General features: G+C 37.9%; 1 long non-coding RNA gene and 1 other non-coding gene across 4 annotated transcripts in view; one reads left to right on the forward strand and one right to left on the reverse strand.

Annotated features, from left to right (window-relative positions):
- The window catches only part of LOC107401457 (uncharacterized), an 80437-nt gene that overhangs the window by 27727 nt on the left and 26164 nt on the right, over positions 1-26546 (forward strand). For 2 of the 3 annotated variants that reach the window (XR_006069309.2, XR_013049032.1), the window contains 4 exons: positions 3571-3631; positions 14191-14255; positions 16774-16858; positions 18007-18281. This is a non-coding gene — a long non-coding RNA (uncharacterized LOC107401457). The remainder of the gene's footprint in view (positions 1-3570; positions 3632-14190; positions 14256-16773; positions 16859-18006; positions 18282-26546) is intronic. The other variant, XR_006069312.2, reaches the window with a different exon arrangement.
- LOC121827722 (U6 spliceosomal RNA) lies at positions 15975-16081 on the reverse strand. The gene has a single exon (XR_006070031.1). It is a non-coding gene; the product is annotated as a U6 spliceosomal RNA (small nuclear RNA).

Consider the following 26546-nt stretch of genomic DNA (forward strand, 5'->3'; position numbering starts at 1 on the left):
TGATTTTCCATTTGCAAATAGATTCTTCAATGCATATGATATTCCATAAGTATAAATAAAATTTAACTTTTGAACTAATTGCACAAATTTGACTCATGTACTTTATCAAGAATGTACTAATGTTGAAATATGGCTCTAAGGGACAAACCTATCCTAACGTAGTAAAGTAGCTTTGTTACTTGACAGCTGTGCCCTCCATTCATATATTGTCTGGCAGAGGCAAATAGTTAAAAAGAAGGCATATTACAGCAAAGCTTATAAATGTAACTTTTCTGGCAGGAATAAACATATTCTAAGGAGAGACACTTGTGACTTTCCTTTTGGATATTGTACTATTAAGACAATGGTCTCCAAGAAATAGAAATTTCTCAAAAAATATACGTGGAGAACGACAAAAGTGAAGCCTTCTATCAAGTGGAATGTGAACTTGTCTCATGGATTTCATACAGTTCTGATAACTTATCAAACTACCTTTCAGGAAAGACTTGGAACTGAGGCAGCAGTAGTGGGCAGGAGTATGCCTTGACCATATTTGGCTAGCTGTGCATATATCTTGCCTTTTATTTAATTTTGACTTTCATGTTAGAACCCCAGTGTGGTCACATTGACTAAATCTTCTGTCTTTGATTTTCACTGTTTCTTTATTGTACTATTGAGGAGTTTGGTTTTTAGGGATGGTAGAGCCCAGGCCTGAACTGTAGCAACTCTGGTAACAATTTTGATGGGTCATGGCCAGGAGAAAAGGCATATTTTTTTTTTTTTTTTTTTTTTTTTGGTTTTTCGAGACAGGGTTTCTCTGCGTAGCTTTGCGCCTTTCCTGGAGCTCACTTGGTAGCCCAGGCTGGCCTTGAACTCACAGAGATCCGCCTGGCTCTGCCTCCCGAGTGCTGGGATTAAAGGCGTGCGCCACCACCGCCCGGCGAGAAAAGGCATATTTTAACTGTCTTTTGTGAGCTGACCACAAATGAAAAGGAAAGTTTAAATAGTCACATGCAGCTTCTGAAACCATTTTATTCTGTGGAATTTTTTTTCTTATTGTCAGTGGTGGTTTGAAAGAAAATGTCCCCCAAATGGAGTGGCACTATTAGGAGGTGTGACCTTGTTGTAGTAAGTATGGTCTCATTGGAGGAAATGTGTCACTGTGGAGGTGACCTTTGAGATCTCATATGTACTCAAACCATGCCTAGTGTCTCAGACCATTTCCTGTGAATCAAGATGTAAGAACTCTCAGCTCCTTCTCTGGCACAATGTGTACCGGCATGCTGCCTTGCTTCCCCACATGAAAATACTGGACTAATCCTCTGTACTGTAAATGAGCCACCATAATTGAATGTCTTCCTTTATAAGAGCTGCCATTGCCATGGGGTCTCATCACAGCAATAGAAACCCTAACTAAGGCATTGTCTTATGTCCGTAAGATCAGCTGCTTTCTGCTGCCTTTGGGTAAAGCCAAGGGATGAGCATTTGGACTGTGTATGGAACTTGAGAAATAAGATTTATTGTAGACACAGAGCAAGATTTTTTAAGGCACAAAATTTTATATTAGCCACACAAGTTTGCATAAAGATTTTCTTTCAAAACAAATTCTAGAAATTCTAATATTAAGGGTGTATCTCAATAAACTTACACAGTTAGAATAGCTATTCTAAAGCTGTAGAGGATCACACTAGATTTTACACTTTCACTATCAAATGTCTCTCTCCTCTCTCCTCTCTCTCTCTCTCTCTCTCTCTCTCTCTCTCTCTCTCTCTCTCTCTCTCTCTCTGTAAGCGTGTGTGTGTGTGCGCGCGCGCGCGCGCGCGCGCGCGCGCGCGTTAGTTTGGTTTTTAGCACTTACCTAAAAATGGAAAACCCACAACAGAGTTGACAGTAGAAAATCAGTTAGTTTTAAAGGTCTCTTTCATCACTCATGTATCCTTTGCATGCACTCCAGTTTGACTAACTTTGATGTGTGGTTGATTTTAATTTGCAACTTTTTAACAATAAAGTTTTAATCAAATTAAAAAATAATAGTAAAAAATAGTCAAAGGTAACAAAATATAATGACATAAAACTGCTTTTGTTTAGTTCTGCAAAGATTTCTGAATTGCTTCTTTCTAGGCAACTTAATAAGCTGTTTAATCCTAGGACTGGCCTATGTACAGAAGTGCATGATTTCTGGGCTTTGCCTATATGAAATATACATTCATTCTGACAGTATTGAGATAGGATAACTTTGCTATTACCATATTTGCTAATACATTTTGTTGCAAGTAATGTTATGAGATCAGAACTTTGTTACTTAATTTGGTGTTTATTGACATTGTAAAATTATTGATTGTCACTGGCAATACATTTGTAAGAAGTCTAAGGCTTCAGTGTTTGTCAGTGCTGCAGAACTATATTTTACTGAGCCATGAGATCTAAAACTTACTTCAAGAGTAGAAGCTGAGCTAATGTATAAAGGACTTCTGTTTGGTTCTTCTGTGTAGTGATTGTAATTGTTCTGTAATTGTTATATGTTGAATATACTTACATTCCTTTTGTATTGCATAAGCTTCCTAAGATGCAAAGCTAAGAAAACTCTTCAGCAAAAAGATGTGAGTTGACATGTTCCTAATTATATCAAGACTATTTTTCGGCCGGGCGGTGGTGGCGCACGCCTTTAATCCCAGCACTCGGGAGGCAGAGCCAGGCGGATCTCTGTGAGTTCGAGGCCAGCCTGGGCTACCAAGTGAGTCCCATGAAAGGCGCAAAGCTACACAGAGAAACCCTGTCTCGAAAAAACCCAAAAAAAAAAAAAAAAAGAAAAGAAAAAAAAAAAAGACTATTTTTCTTTAAGTAACAGTAATTAGAGACGCCTAATTGTGCATCAAGCAATGCCAACTAAGAATTAAAAAGTATTGGACATTGGCCACCTACAGCAGGCCTGAGTTAAAAGCCACTCATTCTGTACCTCTTCATTGCTTTAATTGAGCATATAGTTTTGTTGGCAGGAACTTCTTGATACATGTCACCTACATTACTCTCCTACTCCTACACAAGGTTGGTGTGAGTGAAGAAAAGCTATAAAGATGGGAAACCATAGATGTTTTGAGAAGGATAAATCTGTTGCAGGAAACATCAGCTAGGTATATAACAGAAATCACGTGAATTCTAAACGCAGAGATTAAAGTTATATCATGTAGCACTGTGGAACCACAAATAGGCTTAGCATGTATAAGGCCATAGAGTCACACACACACACACACACACACACACACACACACACACTTACTGTAAAAGTAGTTTTGAAGTGTTTTTAAGACTTGAAAATTATTTCTGTACAGAACATCACCTGCCACTAAATCATTTGCACTTGACCTAAAAGGTAGAAAATAGAAGGATCATTAAGTGTGTGTATAAACGTATTGCCAGCTTTATGAAAGAACTAAATGAGACACAAGGTTATCTGCCTGCAGTTAGGGCTGGCATAAACTGCTGACCTGTCAGAAAAGCCAAGCACAGGGTTGTGTAGAAGGATAATTTTGATAGTCATAAGTGTTCCATGGCTTTAAATTTTTATTCCTTTCCTGTTTCTAATATTTTCAGACTAACTTGGCTATCAGTTGGAATGCAGTATGCTGGCTGTTGCTGTGACTCTGGAAATCAGGTATGCACTTGAGAAACAATGAATACAGCAAGTTTACTTTCTAAATTTGGCTGTCAACTATTTTCAAACACATCTTTTAAATAAGCTTCAATACCTTTAGTAATTTGCTCAAAATGAACTATAATTCTTATAAAAATCCAAACACAATGGGAAAATGTGAAATATATAAAACATTACAGATTCCACCATTGATAATTGTTGTCTTTAATCAAATTTTATGTATGGTTGTCTATGTATATTACTTTTCTATTGCTGTGACAGAATACCTGAGACAAACAAGAATAGAAAATTTTCAGAGTACTGAAATTGTGGCTATTGTAACTGGAGATTTTCCCAACACCCTTAGTGTGCCATTCTAGCCTCTTTGAGTGTCTTAGGAGTTTCTTGTGAATTTTGTTTTATACTGACCTGACTTGATTTACCTGGAGTGAATCTCTTTTCATGTATTCAGTCTGAGCTTTGATGAGCTTTCAGACAGTAACGTTATATAGTTAATGACTTTTTCAAAAACCGTGACTTTTAATTCACGTTTTAAAATGATTGTTATAATTTAGTGAGAGGCGTGTTTGAATGAGCAATATCTCCCCTATATTCCAGTATTTGAACACTTATTTCTCCAGTTGGTGGCACTGTTTAGGGAGAATATTGAACCTTTAAGAAGTGTAGCCTTGCTGAAGAAAGTATGTCCCTGGGTGGTGAGCTTTGAAAGTTTATATTCTTGCTTTGCTTCCTTGTATGATAAAATGTAACCAGTCAGCTTCCTGCTCTGGCTACCTCCTGCTATGCCTTTTGCCTTTAGGGAGTCCTCTTCTGGAACAGTAATCCCAAATAAACTCTTCTTTCTCTAAGTTGTTTTGGCCAATGGTATTTTACCCTAGCAACTAAAAAGCAAGTGATAAAAATGTTGGGAGCAATATGTGAGTGTTGATATACAACACCTGAATATGTTGTTTCTTAGAACAATGTGGGAGATTTTGGAGCTTTGGACTAGGAATGCCATTGGATTTTACAAGCAGAACTTTATAGTCCATTCTATTAGGAGCCCAGAAAACAGTAGTGGTGATAATAATGTGGATTGTAAAGACCCAGCTCATGAGGTTTTGGAAGGAAGCAAAGAACTGATTAACAACTAGGCTAGAGGCCAGTCTTGTGGAACTATGGCAAAGAAGTTGGCTAAATTAAATAGTAATAGACGCATTTCTTTAAAACAGATCATTTTAAGACACTTAACACTGAAAATATGAAGGGTTTGTTACTGATAACTCTTATGCAGGTCTATAATAAAAGTGATTAAGTGAGACAGAAAGAAATACAAAATGTAGAATTTGGAGAGAAAAGGAGCACTGGGAAGCTTCATGTTACAGCCAAAGTAGGTACTAAAAAAGAGACAGTGATTGATAAGGAGATTAGTGTCGTTTGAGAGAGACCTGTGCTCTGGACTGGAACAGCACAGACCCCTGAAGGCAAGACAATACCCAGCTAAGCTTCCAAGTTGTAGAGGAGAAATCCTAAGGGGGTAGTTTTCTCTTAGAAAGCAATCACTTCAACAAAAATGCCTCTGATCTGTGAGCCCTTTGCCCAAGTACAGGTACTTCCTGAAAGCTGGAGGCTATTGTTTATGTAAAATAGCAAGCCACATGTTTTCACTCCCCTAAACAAGTTTATTTAACTCATCTACACCAGATGTGCTTGATCACATGTGGTCTGGAGGCTCACAGGCAGGAAATACATCAGGATGTAAGCTTGCTCCTGATTGGACCTGCTAGAAAATATGATGAATTGTGGGTTTTGCCTTTTTAAGCTCCTGCAAACCATGACCAGTGGCCATTTTCTGAAAAAGCAGAGATGGACATGGACAGAGAGTCCATCAACCTGGCCAGTATTTAATTAAAGCTTGCTTCAAATTTGATTTTAAACTGTGGTAGTGGTCTTATTCTCAATTGGTAGGATTAACAATACAGCATATTTTGACCCTTAAAACACAGAACAGAAGGATAAAGAAAGTGGCCAAGTGCCAGTTAGTGAAGAGTCAGGAAAAGTTGAGGTGATTTAATGGAAAATAATGTGTAGTTGGACTTTCTTTTGGGCCGCCAGCTCACAAATAACAACACAGAGACTTATTAATTATGACCATTAGTTTAGGCTTGTCCCACTAGCTCTTATAAAAAATTAATTTATATTTTTTTATTAATCTATAATTTGCCACATGGCTTTTACTTCTCTCCCATTCTGTGTGTTTGACTCTATACTCCTTCAAGTAAAGCATTTTGTGACTCCCTTTTCCTTGCTGAGATAATGGAAACATTGGTTAAGACACCCACAGATGGTCACATGTTGCCCTTCTGTATGTCTTTCTGGTTGGACAGAGTCACACTCTGTCCTTGATGCTGTAGTCCTTTTGAGAGTAGGCAGAACACACCCCTGCCCCAGCAATGTAACACTTGTCTGCCACAATCATTGGATATTTGTCACCCATTTGAGCCGGGGCTTTGAGTGGCCTTGCTGGGTTGAATTGCCACTCATGTTCTTGTTGAGAAAGTTTTGGTGGTGTCCCCTGAGCACCTTGAGTATCTCCTCTTACTCTCTCTGCCTAGAAATCCCACCTACCTCTCCTGCCTAGCTATTAGCCATTCAGCTTTTTATTTCACCAATCACAGCAACATATCTTCACACAGTGTACAATTATTCCACAACAATATTGTTGACTTGCTTACGTAGTATTTTTTAAATGTTAGCAGTATTCTCAATGAAGTACAGGAAAAGAAATCCCTTGCCCACTAGAAACATATTCTCAGACCTGAAGAGTAAGTGGTTTCTTCTTGACTGCACCTCATTTTCAGTGGCAATGATGGTTTTATGCAAACTTATGGGGAAAGGGTAAAAATAAAATATGTTTGGTAACTTCTGAAAATGTTCAGAGCACTCCCCACTGGACTTGCTGTGCGTGAGAACATGCATTACATCTCAGGCTAAGCTAGGTGTTTGAGGACTCTGGTACCAATGCAAAAGCATGGAAAGACTCAGCTGTGTGCTGCAGTTTTCCGCCATCAGGATGAAAATGCATGCAGAGAACTTGGGAATATCAGCTCTTAGCCATACAGTCGTGCCTGTGAGCCAAGCTTGTTTTCACTTGACTTCTGATGCACAAACACAACTTTAGGGTAAAATTGTCGTGTTAGTCAGCTTTCTGAAGCATTCACAAAATCCCTAAGACAGTCAAAGACAGGAAAGTTTTATTTCAGCTCAGTTTTTGGAGGGTTCAGCCCATAAGCATTTGGACCTGTGGCAAGGCAACTGTCACTGTGAGAAATGCATGGTGGGAATGTACTAAAAGAAGCTGCTCACTCACGAAGACTAGGAAGCAAGGAGAACACTACCCACCTAAGAGTTATCCAGTCCCATATGTCCTTCAAGGGTATAGTCCTAGTGACCAGCCACCTACAAGACCTCATTTCTTTTTCTTTATTTCTTTTTGTTATGATTTTTTGAGCCAGGGTTTCTCTGTGTAGCAGCTCTAGCTGTCCTGGAACTTGATTTGTAGATCAGGCTGACCTCAAACAGAGATCTTCCTGCCTCTGCCTCCTGAGTCCTGGGATTAAAGGCATGTGCTACCATACCTGGCTAAGACCTCATTTCTTTTTTGTTTTGTTTTGTTTTTGTCTTTTTCAAGACAGGGTTTCTCTATGTAGCTTTGCACCTTTCCTGGAACTTACCCTGTAGCCCAGGCTGGCCTCGAACTCACAGAGATCCACCTGGCTCTGCCTCCCGAGTGCTGGAATTAAAGGTGTGCACGACCACCACCCAGCAAGACCTCATTTCTTAAAGGTTCCAAAACACCACAGGTTTGCAAGCAAGTCTTTGTCACATGTGCCTTGGGTGGGTGAGGTGTGTGCACATAAACTGTTCTCTATCCATAGTCCTGTGACTACAATGTAATCCACCTAGAGACAGGCATTAACAAGTTACTCTAGGCAGTCAGTTTCATCATTGGCCTGTCAAGCCTTAGCTAAAATAACATTGGCCAAATTCTACCTCAAGGTTGGGGCACAGTTATTGACTTAAAATTTCATTACTCAGTATGTTTCACTTAATTCAAAGATGTAACTTTCTTATTTTAAGTGAAGTTGATTAGGAAAGGGTTTTTAATAGATTTAAGCATGGGCTTAAAGGGGAAGAGAGAAACTGAAAAGAACATAACACACCCCCTAGTGCAGGAAGGGACCCAAATTCATTTTCCTGAATCTTCACTACTCATAATTTATGTAATGAAATACCATAAATATGGATTCCATTTTTGATGGGATTAAGAAAAGGTGCAGAGAAATCTCCACATCACTGAACTTCATGGTTTCTTATTTCTAAACTAAACTTGTTCTTAAATGCAAGATATAACAGATTACCTGCATAGAACCTGGCAGCTAAGAGTTACTCAAGAAATCATACTCACAGTGGCTGGTATATTGCGATCCTCTCTCTATTTTGTCTGTTCCATGTGATATCATATTTCTTATTACTTAGAATCCAACACAGGTACTTAATGTTTGTTGATTATGCAGCTCTGCTCAGTTGACAAAAAAAAAAAAAATGGGGAAAACCATGAATGGTTTATGTCTCCCTGAGAGGTGTTTCAGAACTCACCATCCAACACAAGCTTGTTGTCTGGCTTGGTCCCCTCCTTTCTTTCCACAAACAGTGTTCCTGGATCTGATTTCACCGTATGCTAGGTAAAGGTCCTTCTTCCCCCGCCTCACTCCAACCAAGTGGAGGCCTCTGACAGCAGATCCCATCCCACCTTACCCTGCAGGAAGATTGTATGTTCCAGCCTCTCTACTAGTCCTGGAAGTTGACTTCATTCCCCTCTGTATCTCTACAGCACTCACCTTTCACTTGACAAAATAACTTACGTTGTTCAGGGTTTTATTTTTGTTGTTGTTGTTGGTGGTGGTGGTGGTGGTGGTGGTGATGGTGATGTGACTTCAAATATTTCTAAACACGTTTACGCCAGGCGGTGGTGGCGCATGCCTTTAATCCCAGCACTCGGGAGGCAGAGGCAGGCAGATCTCTCTGTGTTCGAGGCCAGCCTGGTCTACAGAGCGAGATCCAGGAAAGGCTCAAAGCTACACAGAGAAACCCTGTCTCGAAAAACCAAAAAAAAAAAAGAAAAAGAAAAAGAAAAACCAAATAATAATAATAAATAAATAAACAGGTTTACAGCAGGAACTGGCTTTCATATCATCTTCCATCCATCCTGGGATGCATTGTTCTTTACTTTATAACATCTTGGAAAACAGGATATGCATTTAACAATCAACAAGAATTCAAACTTATTAGACGATGAATTACAGAGCATTCTTGTTGAGAATATTTAGTTTGCTTCTGTCAGAAATTGCCCATCTGAAATTCCTATAAATTAAATGTGTAGTATATCTGAAGGACACAAAGGTCATTGCGCACAAACTCCAAGTGTTTCAGGTGGGCATGTTTTCCCTCTCTCACCCTATGTGAAACTGAGAGACATGACTTCTGCCCTTCTCTGCTTATACCATGTTTACTTTCTCACCTAGTTTCTTATATTTATCTCAACTTAGTAGGGGCTTCTTAATTATTTATTCCTTTCATATTGAAAACTCTTTCCTTAGTTATAAATAAAATAATAATAACCCATGTTACAAAGAGTCATGTCGTACCAGTAAAAATACATTGTGTTTGAATATGCAATGTCCCATATAGGCATATGTGATGGAATGCTTGGTCCCCAGGTGCTAGTGGTATTTTGGATGGTTTAGAACCTTTAGATGGTGAAGCCTTGTTGGAGGAAGAGTGTCACGTGGATAGGCCTTGAGGGTGTATAGCCTGACCAATTACCTGTCCTCTTTCTGCTTCCAGACTGTGGATGTAATATGATAAACTGGCTTCATGTTCCAGATTGCCACACCTTCCCTTCCATTTTGAACTATATCTTGCATGGAATAGCAATGACAAAATGTTGTATAGATGATTAAAATATGTGATCTAAATTAAATTATATCTAATGCTACTTTCCATCTTATTAAATCTACTTCTGTGTCAAATTCATTTGCTTTTACAATTTAATAATCTAGATTATTAGGCAATAACCTAAAGTTGCTATAAAATAACACAGACTATTTTTCATTTCTCACTCTCAAATATATACTTGATTTCTTTGCTTTTTAGATCAAGATATAATGCTTAACTTCTTTAACTCTGGGTGTAATGATTTGCACAAGGGGATGATGGTCATATGGCTTAGGAAGTATGTTAAGAATAATTTAGAAAATCATGTAAAGTATTCACCTAGCTATAGAGACAATATAATGCTTACTGAATGTCTATTTTTGTTGAGGTGGGCATGTTTTCCCTCTCTCACCCTATGTGAAACTGAGAGACATGACTTCTGCCCTTCTCTGCTTATACCATGTTTACTTTCTCACCTAGTTTCTTATATTTATCTCAACTTAGTAGGGGCTTCTTAATTATTTATTCCTCTCATATTGAAAACTCTTCCCTTAGTTATAAATAAAATAATAATAACCCATGGGTTATAGCCAGGGTTTTTGTATAACAAAACCTGTATAACATAAATTTTATTATATATATATATATATATATATATATATATATATATATAATAAATTTTGTATAACAAAATTTGTTATACAGTATTTGTATAACAAATACAAATACTCTGTGTATATCAAGATATCTGTGTCAATCTATATGCTTGCTGTAGCCTACCTGCTCCTCCTCCTCTTCCTCTTCCTCCTTGTCAGAATGGGAATATAATAGAGCTGATCTTCTCAGGCTCTTGTGAGCATTAAATGAAATTGTTGTAAAAGCTTAGTCATTAGGAGGTCTATGGATTATCTCTACCACAACTTCACCACAGCTTTATGAAATCAGTCCCATTGTTGTCCCTCAACATTATAGTCCATATTTGGGGTATGAACTCTATATACAGCTTGAGTTCTTTTAGCGAGGATTCCAACTCAGATCTGTCTGATCTAAGATTACTGCTTGAGTGCTCCTTCACTTACCACCTGCCAGTGGGAAGCAACTGAAGGCCTTTCTATTTTGAAAGCTTTTGCCATTCCACATGGATTCTAAGTATGTGTGTTCTCTGTCAAATATGAGCATAAAAGGAGGTATTAAAAGTGACATAGAGTCATTTATCTAGGTGGGAAATCAGTGATGTTAGAAATATGGCTGCAGTTTAAGGTGAGAACATATGAGTATAATTTAACTGTGAACTTAGCAAGTAAAGAAAATGAACAAGTGATGAAGGGAAATATGAACCAAGGACTTGTATTTTTCATGAGTTTCTATAAAATGTCTGATCAGAAATCCTTTCACTTTGTCATTTCAATGGCCATGTCAATTTGGGCAACTGCTACATTTGTCTGCTTAAAATGTCTTTTCCCATTTTCAGGCATGATAAAAGTTTCGCTGACCCTTCTCAGTAAATGGTACTTTTCTTACATGATTAAATGGTTCCTTTATCTGCCTAGTACCTTCTAAGAACACCAAAGAAGAATTATTGCCTAGAAATGTCTTGTCAATCATATCTTACGCTTATGGGTGCCCTCTTAGATTAGATCTGCACAAGGAAACACTGGTATATAATTTCCAAGTTCTCTGATTTCCTGAACTTTAGTGTCAGCATACAATCTATGAAATTTCCATTATTTTATAATAATGAATTCTTCTATCTTCCTATAGATAAAAATAAAACATATTTAAAGAATTAATGGTTTTGCTTTTACACTTATTTCTTATAAAATTATTTAGGAATCTGAAATATACTACTAATGCAGTTTCACAGATAACTTGGGCATCTTGTATATCAAAATTATTATTGATCACCAAATAAAGTTATGTTAGTGTGTTAGGGGAACATTGTGAAACCACACATTCATCACTATATTCATTTACTTAATCACTACCTTAGCACATTTCGACTGAGCATCTATGATGTCTGCCTTCTGATGGTAAGATTCAATCCTTCATCAGAGTAGTCAACAAGAAAATATTTGAAAATAAATACTCTGCAAAGTTAAAACAGGAGGAGTCAAGTGATGTCCATCACTTACTATACCTGCTGGCCACTGTTAGACACTATCCCACAAAATTCTACACAAGGGAACCTAAGGCTTGTCCTCCTGAAAGGATCTTCTGTGGGAAAACTGACCAGCAAAGGACCAAACAGCACTGGGGGAGTCAGAGAACTCAGCTTATTTCACTCTAGTGGCCCTAGATTGGTGCTCTGAAAATCCTGGCCCTGACTTGGAGTTTCTGACAGATTCTACAGGCTGAATAACACTGAAATCTTTCCATATGTGCTACCTGCAGACAGGCTTGGCTGGTCCGCAGAAGCAGGACTTGTTGGGGCAGTTGCTGTGGTACACGTGTTGTAAGAGAGAGCTTTCACACATATGAGTCTTCCCAGGACAGCAGGAGAGCAGGGATTCAGCTGGAGCAAGCAAGAATACAAAAGGGGCATTCAGTGTATTTTATCTATTTGTGCTGGAAGCAAAATTTTAACTTACTTTAAGATTTTTTGTAATGTAAGACAGTAGTTTGACTATTTTGGGTGCATATTAAAGGTAATAACTTTATGACATCTATGTCTTTCTCTCCTTCAAAACAATGTAAGAATCTGTGAACTGTCACATAAGGAAAGGTACAGTTATCTCAGAAATCACTGCTAAATTTAAGGATAATCAGAGAAGAAATTCTAGGAAAAAAAATATTTTGTGTGAGTCTTGAAAGATGGGCATGGTTCCATGGGGGGATGATGATAAGAGAATGAAAGGGATATTCCCTTAAACAAATGAGTGGGAGCCAAGCAATGCAGCAGTAATGTGTGGGAGAAGAGCAGGCAGCCTTGCTGGAGGAGCAAATGGAGCCAGTGCATGTGGCAGGAACGCAGGAAGAAAAGGTGTACAATTCGGTGGACGTTGCTTTACTTGACTGGATTATCAGACATAAATTTCAATCATGCTTACATGTATGTTGAGTTTCAAATCAAATGATACATTCCATACATTCAACAACATTGTCTAGCCTTAATTGGTATCATTTTTATTAATACCAGAAACATTTTTATCAATACAATTCTTTTATTGATTCTTTGGGAATTTCACATCATGCACCCCAATCCCACTCATTTCCCAGTCCTTCTGTGTCTGCCCTCTATCCTTGTAGCCCACCACAAAAAGATAATTTAAAAAATAAAAAATAATTTAAAAAACTACTTTGATCCTCTGGCTTTCCTGCCTCTCCATCAAATACTTATTTGTCATGGTGGCCTTGGGAGTTGCGGTGTGTCACAGTATATCCTCTTGCCCAAACAGCTGTATCTGCAATGAGTTGTTGACCTGGTGCAAGGCCTCTGGCTTCTGGTACACTATCAATACTGGATCCTCACCAAAAGATCTCTTGGATATCCTACTATTCCCCGGGCCACCTGCCAGAAACATTTTATTCTCTTTTGCTTTCAGTTATTTATCTGTGATATTAGTATTATATATGGGACATTATGAAAGACAATGGTGCAATGAAACGTTTCATACTGAAATATACATGTGCTATATATCACATATTATAGGAATTCATATGTATAAAATATATTATATATTATTTATGTATCATATTTTTATGAATAAATATATCGTTACTGTTCTAGAAGCAGTGGGACCTAGGAGAATGGAACCGATAAATGAGGTGGACTAAAGCCTCATGCAATAGCCAACTTTATTCAGAGCTTGAAAATATATACTCTGAGGGTTAAGAAAAGTCACATGAATAAAGTTCTCATGCTTTCAATCTGTATACAATCACAAGGACAAGCCACACATAGAGAAAAACGTGCTTTTCCATAGAGGCATATAAAGGAGAGTTTAGGCACTTAATTGAATAATGACAGCAAGCAGTAACAAGTAATCTGAAACAAACTCACCCCTGTGTGCCACACCTGCGAGGAACACAAAGTCATTCCAAGAACAGTTCTATGCTTTGAAGAAATTAAAATCACAAGACTCTTGTTTTCCTGGAATGTTCTCACAAGCACTCAGAATTCTCACAGGATTCCATTTCTAGACCATGTTCCAACAAGATAAATATACATTTATCTGGATATATATATATATATATATATATATATATATATATATATATATATATATATATATATATATTTGTAGGCTGTATGGTGTCTGCCACAGCTGTTCCATTCCATAATCACAGCATGAAATCAATGACAGGCAACATTTAAACAGGCACAGATATTTTCCAATGAAACTGTCTTTGAAAAAACAAGCAGTGTCCACAAACCACCAAAATCTACCATCAGCCTAAGAGGCTACACTCTGCATCTTCTCACTATGAATGAAGTGATTTTTATGCAACTTTATAGCTAAAATTGGTAAATGATTGAACACCTGGCATCATTTTAAGAAACTGTTAACTGTGTCTTCCAATTGCTTCTCACTTATCTACAATAATCAACCACCAAACACCTGATTGGATTGGTATTTTGATAGTCCAGATCATCTACTAACGCTCTGAAGTAACAAGACTGCATGCCTCATAGTCCAGCCAATTCCAGGTAATAACAATAATTTGTGTGCTAACTCAACTATTCAACTTAAAATAATTTAGTCCAAATGACATGTACATTTTTTGTTCGTATTAATTCAAATACTAAGGATTTAGGAAAATAAAGAGTACGCGTGTCATGTCAGAGTAACATATGAACACTTGCTTAGAGGAATTTAACACATGTGTCTCTGTTCTGACGATGGATATTGGTAACTGGTGGGAGACAGGGCCCAAGACCAGATTAATGACAATGGGCCTTGAAGAAGCAAGGCAGCAACATGAGGAAGGTTTGTTCTCCTAGAGGATGCACCTGGGAGGCGGCCTGCAGGTTCAGAAACCGTGCTGACCCCTCAAGACAAAGCAGGACACAACAAACAGGTGCAGTGAGATTAGGACCAGTTCAGAACAGTTCACCTTGAAGAGGCCTCATAAGGCAGGCAGAAACGTGAATTTCGGAGCCTACAGACATGAGGTTCTTGGAACACTGATGCTGCCTTCAGTCAGCCATGAATGTAAATAGGAGGCAGTTGGCAACAGCAAAGGTTTAATAGGCATAGGTAAGATCAACCCAGTGGGCAATGATCCACTAGCAGTGCTAACCGGCTCCCTTAGAACTTTTAGTGATCTAGGTGACTTGTTACTTATTTAGATTGTTGGCCATTGTTACTTTTCTTTCTTCTCTTCAGGGCAGAAAAACAACTTGAAAATAGTAATAAGAAACAAAAATGACATCACACCATGAATGTGCTCTCCCAACATGAACTTTTTGAGAGGGATTTGCATTTCTATCAGTGCTGAAAGCTAGTAAACCTAACAAAATAATTGAAGTAGAATAGAATGGTTAAATTCTGTCTTACTTAGGTTTCTATTGTTGTGATGAAACACCATGACCAAAACCAACCCTAGTAAGAAAAACATAATAGAATCTCTAAATAATATTTCTTCATTTAAATACATTTTCAAAGCATATAAATGTGACCGTAACTTCATTTGTTAAAATCTGAGATCTAGTGAAGAACTTGGAAATGACAACTCAAACTAAACTTAAAGTCTTAAAGAAGTTAAAGCAAAAAGACTACACATGCACTCAGAGTGAGGACTCGGTTTTAATAAATGCTCAGGTACGACCAGGCTACTAATTCAAGAAGGTCCTGCCTCAAGCTAGAAATTTTTACAGCTTAAATTTACAGCAGCAATGTCATAGTCTTGTCTATGAGACCATCCGAATGTGGTCTTTTCATCCCCATCCCAAAAGACAATTTCTCTGGAACTAAGCAAATTTCACAGAAGCTGAGGTTGTGGGTAATTTTATCTTTAGCAAACAGAACTTGCTGTCTGGGCAGTTATGGGTTGTGGTCATTTCTCAAGGGTAAAAATCAGTCATTTGCTTTGCCAGGAAGGAGGAAGGGGCCCAAGCTGGTAGGAAACAGAACTTAGCAAGCTTTCATTGTTCACTCCATCAGAAGTGTAACTTTAACTCTCTTTTTTCTTAAAGTGTTGAAGCAAAACCTGTTAGTAAGCTATCTGTCTTAAACTTCTAAGTTTTGTTTGAGGCTTGTTTTCTTATTCTCATACATTTTAATATTGTCTAAGTGGGCTTGCTAGTAAATCATTTTATTCCTATTTTAATCATTGTTAAAACTTGTTAATATTCCTTCCCTTCTTCATTACAATTTCTTTGGTCTTTTGCGATAATCATGTAGATGAATACATATGGATCTCTTCTTTAAACATGAAATGATTCACAAATGTGTGTGCTAACTTTGTGCAGGAGCCATGTGACTCCACTCTGTATTGTTACAGTTTTAGTATTTATACTACCAAGATGAGTCTTCAAATGAAGATATCCATACGAAGACTCCATATAAGTGACAAGTTTCCCCTATGAATTTTAGGGTTGTATTTTCAAGTTCTGTTAATATTAGTGGAATTTTGATGGAGACTGCATTGAATCACAATAGCTTGCTTTTGTATAATGGCCATTTTTTGCAGTATTAATTCAGATGATCCATCAGCAGAGGAGGTCCTTCCATCCTCTGCCATCTTCCTGCTTTCTTCTTCAGTGTTGTAAAGTTTTCCCTGTAGAGGTTTCACACTTCCTACTTACGTTTATTCCCAGGTATTTCATGAGGCTTTTGTGAGTGTGATTGTTTTCCTGATATGGCTATGTCTTCTGAACTGATAGACTTGATCCTGATGGGAGGAGGGAGGCTCATAAGACTCAAGGTACTAGAAATTTGCAAGATTCAGAAAGCACATGAAAGTTACCGCATTCACAAGGACCCTCGCTAAGGGTATATGAGCAGTGAACAATTGGGTAGGTTGGGGTAGAGTAACCTTGGTGTGGAAGTGCCTGCAAGCTGGGGCAGGAGCTGCACGGACATAGCTTTTCTAAGTTGTCACTCATACTGTAGTGGGCTTTCCCTATGGCATGTTTGACTTTGAGTTACCATGCCTCTGTACTAGTTGTATATTCATGCTCCTATAACTCCAACAAATTCTTCCCTCCTTTGTTCTGTTTTCAGTGCCCTATCTTGGGTGAATAGGTGTTTGTTCCTGTCTCTCCAGGAAAAGTCATGAAACACTCTCCCTCCATCCTCACCAGCACAGGTAGCTCTTCGCTTTTCTCAAAGACAGTCATTCTGATCGGATGAGGAAGAAAATCATAGCAATTTTGATTTGCATTTCCCCGATAAAAAAGGATGCTGAATATTTTCATATGTTTATTTTATCTTAACATTTTGTAAGATTTTTCTCCAGGTTTTGTCACCTGGGTTAATTGGATGGTTTTTAATCCCCTGCAGCTATTTCTCTGTTTTCTGCTTTATATGATTTCCAAAGGAAGTCTGTTGTGTTCATATTTCTATAATAAAACAAAAGATGAAAAAACAAAAAAATCAACCTCTGCCTTATCCCTGTAGGGAGCTGTGGCCAGGAGCATGTTTCTTATTCCAACCCCAGCAGGAGACCTTTGTTTTGTATCCATGCGGGATTCTGGCCCTCCACTAATTCCCTGCCTTTTCCCAAGGGGGTGTAACTTTTCCTTTTACTTCCTAAGTGGATGTGGAAATTACTGTATGTTTGTTTTCAAATAAACTTTGTTCTTACTTTCTCCATGGCGCTATTCCATGTAGCACGAATCTTAAAGGGTCTTATTAATAAAAACAAACCCAGGGCCAGGTATTGGGGTGAATGTTGGAAGATCAGAGAGACAGAACAGGCCACAGCTAACCTCACCTGGCCAACTTCTCAGCTGATCCTGTTTCCTCAGGCTGGAAGCCTCTGTGTCCTCATCCAAATGGATCTCAGCTGAACTGCTGCTAAAAGCCTAAAAGCTTAACCAGCTCTAGTTCCTGGTTTTCACACCTTATATACCTTTCTGCTTTCTGCCATCACTTCCTGGGATTAAAATCATGAGTCACCATGCCTGGCTGTTTTCAGTGTGGCTTTGAACTCACAGAGATCTGGATGGATCTCTGCCTCCCAAGTGACAGGATTAAAAGCGTGTGTGCCACCATTTTCTGGCCTCTATGTCTATCTAGTGGCTGTTCTGTCCTCTGACCCCAGATAAGTTTATTAAGATGCACAATATATTGGGAGACACAATATATCACCACAATTCCAGAATTTAATTTCAGAAATATAATAGAGCTCTGAAGCAGGTGAATTTCAAGGAAATTTTTGCTGTTTGGTCCTTGATCCTTTCTATGCCATTATAACTAGCTGTATTGATTGAATTGAATTTTTATTCCTTGCAGTTTGCTCCCGTCAGACCCAAACAGACTAAATGAACAAATGAAGAAGATGCAGCCTCATAGCTCTCATTGGAAGCTAAAGAGACAGACTCAGCCACCATGGCCATCCTTGGATGCTGTGATTGATGGGGATGAGTGACCAGAAACTGAAGAATAACACCATGCTTAACTTCAGAAACACTTAACATGGCTCCATGGGATGTGCCATGCAGGTTACTTGTCAAGAAAGCTATGCTTCCTAGCCCCAAGAAACTGGTCTCATTAATGACATGTTAAAGGTAAGCCAAATGTCTTAGTTAAGGTTTCTATTGCTGTGAAGAGACACCATGACCACAGCAACTCTTATAATGGAAAACATTTAATTGGATGGCTTACAGTTCCAGAGGTTTGGTCCATCATCATTATGGTGGGACATGGCAGCATGCAAATAGACATAATGCTGGAGGAGCTGAGAGTCCTACATCTTGATCTGCCAGCAACAGGAAGTCAACTGAGAAACTGAGTATAGTTTGAACATATATGAGACCTCAAAGCCCATCCCCACATTAACACACTTCCTTCAACAAGGCCACTCCTACTCCAACAAAGCCACACCTCCTAATAGTGCCACTCTTTATGAGCTTATGGGGGCCAATTACATTTGAACCACCACACTGTATAAACCAGTATACTAAAAAGAAAGGAATGTGTTACAGATCTGAAGTCCTTGTAGACAATTCCCAAGGTTTCCCTAAAAACAGCACCTTAATTTTTATCTTGCCAAATACAAAACTCAACTAAACTGACTTCCAAAGTGGCTAGACTCCCATTTCTGAGTTAACTCCTGCCTGCTTTACTGTGCCACATTCTATTCATCATGGATGAGGTGATTACAACCATGGATCCCTTTTTAATAATCCTGTCCTTGCTTCTTATGTAAATTTAAAAGTAGATAAAATAAAACTGCATTAAATCCTGCATTTGTAATTTTCATGATACTATTGGCCCCACATTTTTTAGAAAGTTCACTATAATTACTGATCAAGATGGCCCCACATTACAATTTTGCCTTTTCAGCTCTTTTTCTGATTAAAAAAGAGAGAGAAAGAAAAGGATTAACTTCTGCATAGTCTTTCTTCACTATTTTTTAATCTTTTTTTCCTGCATCCTCCACTAAGATTCATATTTAGTCATATCATACAAAATCTTCTAAAGATCTCATGTTAATTTCTTCCACATATCCATTAGAAAACATCTCATTATAACTCTTGGAATACAACTTGAAAAAAAAACAGATGAACAACAAAGCAAGGTCCATTCCCAATGTCTGACTTTAGGATAGCAGGAATGTAAGGTACAGGGAGAATTGAGTGACGGTAGAGAGAAAGCCTTTTAAAACCCTGCTGTGTAAAACAGTCTTTTCACATACACTTCTTGCTTGCAAAGAGGTTACACTAAGCTACAAATGAATTCTCTGTACTTAACCACCCTCCTAAAGGAAGTGGATTTGCAAAGAAAACTAAATCCACAAAGTCAGAAAGGCAGTGGGTACCTAGAAAGGAAGATGGAGTTCTGCATGCATAAGGGATAAAGACAGAAAAGAAGAGCATTCCCATGGCATCCTAGATGGTGCGTGCTAAAACACACATGTGTCCTCTGTCATTCTATCCTGACCGCAACTTCTTCTATGGTTCTGATATATAACTGATTCCTGTCAAGTGGCCCATTCATTGAAACATAAAAAATAATAGCATGTCATTAATTGTCAATGATTTCCAACAACTTTACTATATTAAACATGTCATTACCTACCTGGTTAGCAGGTAATATGATAACAGCTGAATCTACAATATCTTAGTTGTATTGTTTAAATTTTCACTTTGAGTTCTTAAAATGGAGTTCTTTTTTATTTTTAAACTGAAATGTGAAAGTATTTCAGCGATACCATAGCAACCCTGACTTTGCTTATCAAGTAGCAAGTTGTGCTCTGACTTAGAGACTGTGCCTGCCCCTTCAAAGAATCACTCTTCACAAGAGATAGGAAGCATAGGACTAGGAGGATCACCTCTGGGATATGACAGCTCCTTTTTTGAGCAGCCACAATGTGTGGTCCATCAGTCCACTCATGAGGGGCTCACTCTTAGGGGATCCTGGGGGCCACACCTTCTGCCTCTGACTAATCCCTCAAGGAAGCCTCACTATATAATTTCTACTTGAAGTTTTTATTTTTTTATTTTTTATTTATTTATTTATTTATTTATTTATTTTGGTTTTTCGAGACAGGGTTTCTCTGTGTAGCTTTGCGCCTTTCCTGGAGCTCACTTGGTAGCCCAGGCTGGCCTCGAACTCACAGAGATCCGCCTGGCTCTGCCTCCCGAGTGCTGGGATTAAAGGCGTGCGCCACCACCGCCCGGCCTGAAGTTTTTATTTTAAGGTAATTTTACATTACATAGAGTTGTAAGAAGCAATATTCATAGACCCCTTGCACACATATTCTTTAGTTCATCACTCTAGGTTCAGTGATGTGCAAAACCAAAATATAATATCACAGCCAGGAAGTATGACACTGATAAAGTCAAGACACATGCAGTGTTTCCATCACCATCAATAAGCTGTTGGTGTTGTCATTCTGTAATGATACTAACTTCCTGTCTCTACTACTTCTGTAAACCCTGGTAACCACTAATTTATTTCCCATATCAATCTTTTCCCAAATGCTGTATCATTTTTGACAAGAATGTCAAAATAATTCAATGAGGGGAAAATAGTCTTTTCAACAACAGAGATTGGAACACAAGATCTCCACATTCAAAATGATGAATTTGGATCCTTTACGAACAGAACTGATGGAATATATATATATCCTTCATATATTATATTAAATATATATTAAAAGGAGATTTATTAGAATTAGTTATAGACTGTATTTCAGATATCCAACAATGGCTGTCTTTGGACAGTAAGGCCAGGTGTCTGGTAGCTGTCCAGTATGTGAGGCTGGATGTCTCAGTTGGTTTTCAAGTCTATACTGGAATTCTAACACCAGAAAAGAATGCTTCAGCAGCAGGATGAACATGCCAGTGAAAGTGAGGGGAAGCAAGCAAGGAGGCAAAAAGAAAAAGCTTCCTTTTATCTTCTTTTATGTGGGCTGCTACCAGAAGGTTACAGCCGAGATTTAGGGTGCGTCATAATTATCCAATCAAGAAAACCCCTCATAGATGTGCAGATTTAGTTGATTCCATATATAGTCAAGTTGACAAGCAAGATTAGCTATAGCACCTTCCCAGGACCAAAGTGACCATGCTTGATTATGTATGGGTCCAAAAGTAAAAACAACAAAAGAAAACACAGGCAACATAGACTTCATCAAAGTTAACACAGGTAAAATGAACTTCATATTTAACAGCTTTTGTGCCTCAAATCATACCAAAAAGAAAGTCCTACATATAGGTCCTACTCCTCCAAAACAACAGAAATGATTTACAAATCAGGTAGCTGTTAATAGGATTCTAGTATCTAATATCTATAATGTCAGTAATAAAGACAGTAATCAAATAAACTGGACAAACTTTTTTTACATAGCAAATTTAATACAAATTAGTGATACCAAATGAACAGTGTTTCCTTTTTATTTATTTATTTATTTATTTATTTATTTATTTATTTTGCATCCTGATCACAGTTTTCTTTCTCTCCTCTCCTCGAAGTCTCTCCTCACCACCTCCCTTCTCCCCACTCTTTCCCATCCACTCCTCTGTTTCTATTCAGAAAAGGGCAGGCCTCCCATGGATATCAACAAAGCATGGTATATCAAGTTGCAGTAAGACTAAGCACTTCCCCTTGTATTAAGGCTGGGCAAGGCAGTCCAATATGAGGAATAGGCTGCCAAAAACCAGCAAAAGAGTCAGAGACAGCCCTTGCTCCCAATGTTAGAAGTCCCGCAAGAAGACCAAGCTACACAGCTGTCACATATGTGCAGAGGGCCTAGGTCAGTCTCATTTAATCTCACTGGTTGTCCATTCAGTCTCTGTGAGCCCCTGTGAGCCCAGGTTAGTTGATTCTGTGGGTTTTCTTGTGATGTCTTTGACCCCTTTGGCTCCTACAATCCTTCCTCCCTCTCTTCAGCAGGATACCCTGAGCTCTGCCAATGTTTGGCCATGAGTCTCTGCATCTGGGACAAACATTTTTAATAGACGTTTCTCTAAATAATCTGCAATTGACCAATCCCTTAAAAAGTGTTTGATATTATTAACCCCTAGTTAAACTTATCATGAAATCACAAGATGCTACCTAATGAACATTAGGGTAGCAATGAGAAAAAGAAAATAATGGAAAATGTACATAAGAGAAAGAAAAACTGAACCCATAATACTTTGGTGTGTGATTATAAAATAGTATTGTCCAAGTAAAAAGAGATGTTAGGATTAAACGGAATGATAAGATTAAAATGGAAAGTTCTGGAACACTGAGGAAGTTAAATAGAGGGATTATGCAATTTCTAAGAGGATCAAATCAGGACAGGGCTCTGGGTAACCACAGCCAATCTTGGCGGGCTCTGGCTACCTCCTACGGCAACTCCCCTGAGAATCACATGCAAGGACACAGCTGCCCTTTCGCATATTCTTAGCTGTATTCAAAAATTGCTTTTACAACCCTGTATCATAATTTAATTAACGGCTAGCCGACCCCACCACAACCAGAAATCAGTAACAATTGCAAGTTAGATGACTAACAGGACTTGAGAGATGGCTCAGTGGTTAGGAGCGCAGACTACTCTTGCAAAGGACTTGAGCTTGATGTGTGGGTTTTTTGTTTGTCCGTTTTGTTTTTTAGGAACTAATATCTCTACTAGAGTCCCTGTATTACTTCACAAGGACAAGAGACTCTGTATCTTCATCAGCATTCAGTACAGTCACAGTCTTGTTTTAATTACTCTAGTACACATGTAGGGATATCTCTTTGTCCCAGCTTATTAGGCCATAGCAATTGACAACACTAGCCATCTTTTCCTGTGACTCATCAATGAGATATCTTTTTTCACAAAGTATCTATCTCTTCAGTATTTTGCCTATTTTCTATGTGGATGTTTTGTTTCATGTTGTCTTACATTGTAGATATTGGGCCTTAGCATGGTTTGTACAGCTTTTCTCCCTACCTATCACTTGGCCATTCACTTTGTAAAGGGTGTATGTACCAGCCTTTTTCTTTTAGGCCACCAACCAGCTCCCAATCATTCTCTTCTCCTTCTTCTCTTGATGCCTCCTCATATTTATTCTCTCTGCCTGCCTGTCCTTCCTCTGCCTCACTATCGACCATTCAGCTTTTTATTAGACCAATCAGATGCTTTAGGTAGGCAAGGTGAAACAGCAACACATCTTTTCATAAGTAAATAAATGCAGCAGAAAGAAATGTAACACACCTTTCCACAGTTAAAGAAATATTCTGCAGCATAAACAAATGTAACACATCTTTGCCTAGTTAAAATAATAATCCACAACATAAATCTGCAATTTTAGTAAGTTATACTTTACAAAATTTATTTTTTATGAATTGTGGGAAATTACTTTGGTGTCAAGTCCCTAAAAACACTCTCCAAAGTTTTTGACTAGGTTTTTCCATTTTAAAATGAACATTTACATATTTATAGCCATGATCTATCTTCTACACAGTATAAAACATTCCAATTTTGGTTTGGTTTGGTTTGGCTGTTTTGACTGTGGGTACTCCATTACTCCAGTTTAATTCTGAAAGGTTGTCCTTACTCTTTGTGAAGAATCAGTTGGATATATCTGGGTGTGTCTGTTCCAGAGTTCTTCCTCAGTTCCATTGATATATGTATCTGTACAATGTATCCTCTGCCAAAACAGCATATTCATAGCTATTACTGTATATAATGAGTATCTTAGAAATATATAACAAATCAATAATACTTGAAATCAGAGATATCTTTACTATATATCCTCCTACATTTCTTCTGTTAAGATTGTTTTAGCTGGGGCCAGCCATGATGGCACATGCCTTTAATCCCAGCACTCAAGAGGCAGAGGCAAGAGGATTTCAAGTTCTAGTCCAGTCTGATCTATAAAACGAGTTCCAAGATAGCCAGGGCTACACAGAGAAACCCTGTCTTGAAAAAAAAAAAACAACAAAAACAAAAATAAAATAGAGATTTTTTTTTTAGCTTAGGATCCATAGTTTTCCATATGAGTTTTAACATAATCGTATAAACCAAAATAATCTTGCTATGATTTTAATAGACATTTCACCAATCCTGTTTGTCAATTAAGGATAATTAACATATTTACCTTGTATTTTTTTCAATCAGTGAATATGTTCATTTGGATCTTTGGTTTCTTTACAGTGCTTTGTACATCATAAAAGTCCTACATGCAAAATGTTAAATTTAACTTACTCATTTTGCTTTCTTATAATTGGAAATGAAAGCTACACTTAATTTAATTTAAATATCTATATGTTCATTGTTAGTATATCATTGCACAGCTGGTGAAAGATTATTCCTCCCTAAAACCTTTAAAAGAAATATATAAATGGATCTGGACACAAAGAACTCTGTGAAGAATGGAAATGTCCGGGGAATTTTCCATTTCTGAAACTCAATACTCTACAAATTATAAGAACAGGCTCTAGGTAACCTTTCTCTAGAAGGCCTTGCTTTGAGACTTACCAGTAACTTTTGGTTGGCTCTGCCTCCCTGCTTGCTGCTTCCTCCCAACATAGAATTAGATTAGAAAGAATTTATCTTCACAATGGGGACAATTTAGATTAAACCACAGGATAACTGATCAGTGTCTTCAAATTTCTGTAGAGACAAAGGAGGAAATTTTCAGAACCAAGATATAGTCATAGCAGATATGATGGCAAAAAAGGCCAGAGAATCCTGAGTTCAAGGCCAGCCTGGATTACAGAGAAATCAACAAATTTGGATTCAGTTGTGCCAGCCTTCCAACAGTAACTAAAACTGGAAATTATAAAGAAAAGGTCTTCTAACTTATGATACTGCTTTGGCTCCTATACATATCTTTCTTGTGATATTTCTTCCACACATGGGCATATTTCAGCAACTTTCATACCAGTTCAACACTAGCACAATTCTCCATATCTCTCAACACTGAGAAATGGACAAGAAAGGGGGAAACTGTGATAGTATGACAGACATCCCAAACTGAAAATGGAATCAGCCAGTAACGTGGAGAGTCATGCATTCCAGCAAGGACCCAAGAAATTCTCCTGCTACTGGATCTACTTCATTGGCGTTTGTTTCATCTTGTCTGTGTGTTATTATGTAACTACAAGAAATGGGAGAAACGGAGATTAAGAGATCACTTCCATCTGGCCAAACTGTGATAAACCTGTTTGCCTTTATCAATTTTGATGTCCCAGTTTTTCTTTGGGTCTGTGGTGGGCTATGAACCTGAACACAGCATTAACATCTGTCCACAGATGTGGAAGTAACTGATATAAAGTTAGCAGTGACCATAGAGTGTAGGGTAACCAAATGTCTTATTTCTTGGAGTGAAATAGAAAGACGAGATAATCTTGGATACTTGACACCATCAAACTAAAAGGCAATTTAAATGCCAAGTTGAGAAAAATTTTCTCTTCAAAGAATGATTTTCTTCTCAAAGGAAACGTAGGCTACATTTGGAGAGATATATGGAGATTTATCAGGAAGGAAAAGGTTTTTTGTTTTGTTCAGTTTTTTTATATCTTCTCTGAGAGATACAGTTTGAATTTGATAAAGCTCAAAGGAACAAATTACACCCATTAACACTGGTATGCACATGAAAGCTTTAAAAACAATCTTTGTGCTGTTTGGTTTTGAAAAGTCATATAAAAGATGTTAATATTGCCGGGCGTTGGTGGCGCACGCCTTTAATCCCAGCACTCGGGAGGCAGAGCCAGGCGGATCTCTGTGAGTTCGAGGCCAGCCTGGGCTACCAAGTGAGCTCCAGGAAAGGCGCAAAGCTACACAGAGAAACCCTGTCTCGAAAAACCAAAAAAAAAAAAAAAAAAAAAAAGATGTTAATATGTATTCCCTGGCTTGAACAATTACCCCTCCCCCATTCCTTCTGCTTTATCAGCTTCTGGTCTCACAACTAAGATAATGAATTTAATGTTAATCTTTTCCCTCCTCACTAACTTGTCCCATTCCTCCTTATATGTAACAGTCATCATCAGAGCTTCCCTTAGTTAGGGAAGCTGGAGAACAGTATTCCTACTGATAGTTTGATTTTTGTCTTAGTTGCACTGCAATTTGCAGTCACGGTACCACTCACACGCTGTCCTAACAAGGTTGAGATGAGAATAAAACACACACTGCCCATCTGTAAGCTGTACATGTGAATAGTTAAGTGAATCAACAATTTAATCATGATTCTCAAATAATTTGCAAATGCACTTTATAATATGCAAGGCCCTCTTGAGTATACTTACTATCTCTTTTTCTAGTTCCCTTCCTCTAAGTATCTTCTTAGGAGTATATCCATACTAACCCATAATCTTTAAGAATTAAATATATCAGAAGGAAATCAATGAAGGTAATC

The sequence above is a fragment of the Peromyscus maniculatus genome, chromosome 2, assembly GCF_049852395.1.
Source record: "Peromyscus maniculatus bairdii isolate BWxNUB_F1_BW_parent chromosome 2, HU_Pman_BW_mat_3.1, whole genome shotgun sequence".
NCBI lineage: Eukaryota > Metazoa > Chordata > Mammalia > Rodentia > Cricetidae > Peromyscus > Peromyscus maniculatus.